This window comes from Carex rostrata, chromosome 3 (genome assembly GCF_964058835.1).
Source record: "Carex rostrata chromosome 3, lpCarRost1.2, whole genome shotgun sequence".
NCBI lineage: Eukaryota > Viridiplantae > Streptophyta > Magnoliopsida > Poales > Cyperaceae > Carex > Carex rostrata.
The window spans coordinates 3,033,696-3,040,248 of NC_135920.1; the positions used below are offsets into that span (position 1 = coordinate 3,033,696).

General features: G+C 34.0%; 1 pseudogene; it reads left to right on the plus strand.

The window, feature by feature from the left end:
• Nucleotides 1-261: 261 nt before the first annotated feature.
• On the plus strand, nt 262-2,022 carry LOC144550946 (anthocyanidin 5,3-O-glucosyltransferase pseudogene; annotated as a pseudogene).
• Nucleotides 2,023-6,553: the final 4,531 nt, after the last annotated feature.

Genomic DNA, 6,553 nt, shown 5'->3' on the forward strand with positions numbered 1-6,553 from the left:
ATCATTTTGGTATATTTTTAGGGTCAAATACTAAAGTTCTCGTTTGCTCTCATTATTAACTAATACATGATTGTGCAATCAATCATATTTAAACAAATCGATCAAAACAGACTTTCAATCCCCACGGCAATATGTGACCAGAACTTGACTAATTAAAAAAAAAAACTCTTGCATGTATGCAGCAGATTGCATATTCATGGTGTCTGACGATGGTAAGATTCGGAGATGAGAAGCAATTCCATGTATCCATTGTCTTCGTATCGTATTAATTGCGTGTGCAGCTATGCTTCTTTCCACTGACAGAAACAAATTCTTGGCCACAACAAATTGCTATAAGAGAAGCCCCAAACTTGCAAACTTTTCTCAAACCATAGTGTTACATAGCAAATCTCTTAATCAACCAATTATTGATGAAGAGCAAGAAGGTGGTTTTGTATCCCTCCATGGGTGCTGGTCACCTTGTGCCAATGGTAGAACTAGCCAAGCAGTTTGTTCGCCGCGGCATCTCCGTCTCCATACCGGTGATGACTGTCGGACCCGTATCAGACTTGGTCTCACAAATTTTCAATTCCAATCCAAGCATCTCATTTCACATCCTCCCACAGTCCCCTCCGACAAACCCGCACCCGGAACCAGCTGTCAACTTATTCAACATGTTGAAACTCAACAATGACAGTCTTCGCTCGTTTCTGGTAGAGCAGTCTGAAACCTCACCGATCTCTGGTGTTGTTCTAGACATGTTTTGTGTCGATGCACTAGATGTGACTTCTGAGTTAGGCATTCCTGCCTATTTTTTCTACACATGTGGTGCTGCAATCTTGGCTGTAATTTTGCAACTTCCGACATATTTTGCCACGCGCTCTATTGGTGCTCTAAAGGACATTGGTAAAACCCCGCTACTCTTCCCTGGTGTTCCACCATTACCAGCATCGGATCTCCCAAAAGAATTTTCTGACCCCGAAACAGAGCAGTATAAATTTATGATGCACCTCTGCGATCGATTGCCAGAGGGAAAGGGAATACTTATTAATTCATTTGAGTCGTTGGAGCCTCGAGCTGTCATGGCTCTGAAAAATGGGCTCTGTTTGCCGAATCGTTCCCCACCATCTATTTATTGCATCGGCCCATTAGTTGCTGGTAGAGAAAAAAAGGAAGAGCAGCATCCGTGTCTATCATGGCTGGATGCTCAACCAAAGGAAAGTGTGGTATTTCTCTGCTTTGGCAGCATGGGTTCCTTTCCCGTAGAGCAACTCAAGGAGATTGCAATCGGGTTAGAGAATAGTGGCCAGAGATTCCTGTGGGTTGTGCGGAGCCCATTAAATCCTGACCCTTCCAAAATCTCCATACCAACCACTGACCCAGATCTCGATATACTGTTGCCAGAAGGGTTCTTGGACAGAACCAGAGATCAGGGCATGATTGTAAAACATTGGGCTCCACAGGTTGAGATTCTAAAACATGAATCAGTTGGTGGTTTTGTGAGTCACTGTGGTTGGAATTCCACACTGGAGGCGGTGAGTTTCGGTGTACCGATGATATGTTGGCCGTTGTATGCAGAGCAGAAGATGAATAAGGTGTTCTTGGTAGAAGAAATAAAGGCCGGCATCGAATTGAAGGGGTATGACGAAGATTTTGTGCGGGCGGATGAATTAGAAGCTAAAGTGAAATGGATGATCGAGTCACAGGGGGCTGTGGAACTCAGGAATCGGATGGTGGAGATGAAGGAGAGTGCAATTGAGGCCATGAAAGGAGGAGGTTCATCTTTCAGTGCTTTTGCTGAGTTCTTAGAATGTTTGAACTAAGAATAATACATCCATGTGATGTACCTGATATGAAATTACAGTGTTTCAATAGATTTTGGTTAAATTCACTTCCGTTGAAAATTTTAAATTAAGAATAGTTAGATGAATTATAAGGATGTAAATAAGAAGTACTTTATTTTTGTATTTTGTATTTTGTATCAGAATGAGGTTAGGAACTTTCACCTCATGGTATATATTAGAGTGAAAAATAATTATTTTATTATCATTCTCAAATAAAATAAAACTTCTTCTTTTAGGAAATCAAAGGAAAATACATGCAATTGGTAAACTGGAGCCTTGTTTGTACTCCAAAAAATCTGGGTGGCCCTGGAATGTTAGATCATAAAAATTTTGATCAAGCGATGTTAGCCAAATGAATTTGGCAATGGGTTAAAAAGGAAGATAAGATTTGAAAATTCATGATAAAAGTGCTTTATATGCCACAAAATAATGGGATGTGCGAGTCATAATTTTTTCAAAAGCCACTAGAAGAGTGTATATACTACAATTTTGTCAATGTTTTATGATCCGAAAAATGAGAGATGACATCACGATCAGTTTATGGGATGAAGATTGGAGAGAAGGGATCCTTAAATTGCGGTTCAAGGCTTTATATACATTTTCATGGAGCAAGGAAGTGTCTCTCAGTCATGTACTCCAGACTGCAAACACAAGCAGCCTGTTCAGACCGATCACCACACAAAGGGCTCATTCTAAGTTTGAAGCATTTCATCAGATAATAGACCAGTACTCAAGGTTAATATTGTCACAAGAAAATATAGACGATGCAATGTGGAAGAGTCAACCGGTTTGTTCACTGTCAAATCTGCTTATTATGTGCTAGAGAATGGACCAAGAATCAAAAGCAAATTGCACCGTCTTTGAAAGTTACCAGCATTACCACGGTTCAGATTTTTTTTTTTTTTATTAAGGTTAATGGTTTTACCGTTAAGGTTTGTATTGATAAAAACATTGATCACAAGTTCTAGGATTATATACACCTCATCAATATTGTAAGAAAACTATAAAAAACCTAAGTTTGCCGGAAGATAGAAAAAAGTTTATATCCAAAGTAAAAAACAATGGGGCATTTTAACCCTACTCTAAATTTATATACAGATTACAACCGAATACGCATATGTGGTCACGTAGATCACATTTTATTACACTGATCCTGACAGCTTCTGTCATAGATTTTTCCAAAAAAAAAAAAAAAAAAAAAAAATAAACCTCCTCCCCTGAACTCTTATGATTGAGATTAGTATATGAATGTTCGAGGAAACAATGGGGAAATTGTCCTTGATTGTTTGCATTTTGATTATATATTAATTAGTATTTAGTGTGTTACTGAAAAAAAAAGTGTTTTTAGATAATAAAAAAATAAATACATATCCAAATAGCAAAGCATCAAATGCTCATTTGTATTTTTATATTTTTCTGGTGCAGCTAATAAACACAATATCAATTAAGGAAAATGTGGTTGACTTTGACGAGATATTCAAAAGGAACTGAAATCTCCTGCCCACCTGAGGGTTCATCTATCCATTCATTTTATGTATATTTCAATCTGAACAGTCATAATTAATATGGCGAATAATTCAATTTTAAAAGACATAACTCATATTTTAATTATGACCGTTTATATCAGATCAGGTATGAAATAGATGAATGGGGAAACTCCGTGAGCAAGAGATTTAGTTCCTATTCAAAAAGGCCAATTAAAAGGAAAAAATATCAAGCATAAAGAAACGAAATCTAAATAAATCTTGCTGATGTTTTACCATATTTTGCAAACATCTATAATTTTTATTTTTTATTTTTATAAATAAGTTATAAGTCAGAGAAGATCATAGTTCAAGATTTGTAATTGTACAAGAGAATTATTCATTTCTTGAAGTCCTTGGATTCATTACATCCGTCTCAGCATGTAGGCCTTGGCCTGTTGTAAATTGATGGGCTCCATTTTTTGTCGATGAGCATTAGATTGAATCTATTTTATATTTTTATTACTTGTGGTCCACAGGCCTCTTCATTCGTAACAAGTTTTACAGGAGGTCTATATGCCTTTTACAACTGAGGGAGATTTTGATAATTTGAGATATAGTTTTTAAAAGACAAATAATATTTTCAAAGTAAATTTATAAATATTTTATTGGAAATAATGGGTAGGCTATGTATCAAGTTTCATATAATTTAAGTATTATTCCATAAGGATTATTAATTTTGGATCGTTGAAGTTTTAAGTCACTTGATATACAGTAAAATATATAGGACCCTCATAATAGTTCTCGTACTACAATTTCTGCATCATAACTATCATAACTGTTTGGGGTATCGTAAAATCTTCAGTGCTAAATTTTTTCTCTAAAGTATTAATACTTATGCATGAAAATATTTATACCTATGGTGCACATTATTATACCTATAATGTGAACAATTTTTATGTAAATAATGGTCCCCCAACCAAATCCTCCAAATGTTCCCGCATTGTTTCCGCATTGTTCCCGCACCATAACTACCATATCCCTGCACCATAACTGCCTGGAGAGACCGCAATAATGCTGACCGCAAAATCTGTTTAACTGCAATAACGAGACCTCAAATAATGCTGACCGCAAAATCTGTTTAACTGCCTGGAGAGACCTCAAAGAATTTTCAAAACATTAAGAATTTTCAAAGCATTATTGCATCTGGAACTGGAAAGAAGGTGAACTATTATCTTACTTTTTGTCGTTACTATGTCTTATATCAAATATAAAAGAGTCTATTATTAGATTGTATTTATAATTATGGGACTAAATCAAGTGAAGACTGCTATAGTGCTACTTAAAAAAAAAAAGAAAAAAAAAACCAAGTGAAGAACGACTATATAGCAATCATTCAACTTTTGATGTGCATCCAAAATGAATTTACAATCCTAACTGCAGTAATTAATCCAACCTCGAAGTGGAAGATTCTGTTATCTTTAATTAAAAAAAAAAATTAAAGATAACAGAATCTTCCACTACAAACTAAGTCAGCACTGCGGCATAATAAATGATTTGTGATTCACCACAAGCCCACAACCAAACAATGATTTTGGTTTGTCTTACATAATGGTAGTGGTTGTTTCCTGTTCGCAACTCGCAATCGAGGTACGTTTTTATCTGTACAGTTGAATTTGTTGACATCACAGCTGACATGCATGCCCACATATGGCGAAATTTTTATTCATAGAAAAATAAAAAAAAGGAAAATAGAAACTGTTGCATAGAAAATTTAAAAATAAAAAGTAGAAATAAGTTATGGCGTCCCTGCCTAAAATCGGAAAAAAAAAAATTGGACTGTCATGAACCATCCATACTTATAGAGTTTTTACTTTTTACCAAGTCTATCATATCTATCATCCCTTTAATTAAATCTGTGGATATGAATGGATCATAGCGGTTCCTTTTTTTTTTTTTTTTTCTGGTTTGGATGAATCATGGCATTCAATGAGTAATTTTTTTTTTTCTAATTTGAAATGTCTCATGGCACGCCATGACTCATTTCTGTCTTTTTATTTTTGAATTTTCTACCCAACATTTTATATTTTTAATTTTTTCTATTTTCATTTTCTTATAAATAAAAATTTCGGCCATATATGCATGTGGCCGTATAAAGTTCAAAAATTGTTTGCCACATAAATATATAAAAGTTATACTTTCCCAAGTTGCACCCCATGAGGCCATGACCTCAGGGTAAATTGATTGAAGATATGAACATCTCCTCTTTTTTTTTTTCTTTTTTCTTTTTGGATGAACTCATTTTAGTAAGAACACGAATAAAATGAATATTATTTTTTAATTTATAAGGATGTAGAACGGTAGAGGTGTACATGATATTTCTGTTATCGGATATATATAGTTCAATAAGAACACAAACATGTGTATTAAAATAGGTATTAATATCAAATTGATATACTTGTCTTAATATATCTTTTGCGGCTCAGTTATTTTTTTTTTCCTTTTGATTCACAAATGACTAACCTTTTTAGTTTTCACCATAATTACTAAATTTAAGCTGGCTAGTCACACAGAAATAAATCTGCTGTGATTATCAAAGAATCGCAGGATCCTGTGATTCCAAATACACCCGTTCATTGTTTGAAACGTATGAATCTCAAAATCACATATTTTTTATGTACGAATCTCTAACCAGATGAATGAATAGATATGGAATAGGAGAGTCCTGTAATTCCAAAGAATCACAGCAGATTTGTACCTAGTTGTACAATTCAATTCTAACAAAATAAAGTGAAGCAGGCTCAAGATTCACATTATAGTTTTGCATGTATAAAAATAAAATTCCAAAATTAGCTACTAATTAATATTAGATAGTTTCAAGCTACCACACGGACCGATTAATTTCAAGCATAATGAGAATTTTGATTCAGAAGCTAATGCATTTCGTTCCTTCTTTATTTGTTTAATATTCAAATTGGCCAAGATTTGGTGTTGAAATTGGAGAATACATCCAATTTGATTTTGGCTGTTTCATAAATTATAATGTACTATTTGTTTGTTTTAATCCAAAAAATGACCTTTAAACTCTTAACTTATTCATACAATACTTTATATAAATATATTTTTACTGAAAAAACATCCAAGGTTTAATAATAACTAATTTCAAATATAGTTATGTAAAAAAAATGTAGTTAATCTTAGAGAAAGCTAGTGTTACAACACTAGCTTTCTCTAAGATTAACTACATTTTATTACATAACTATATTT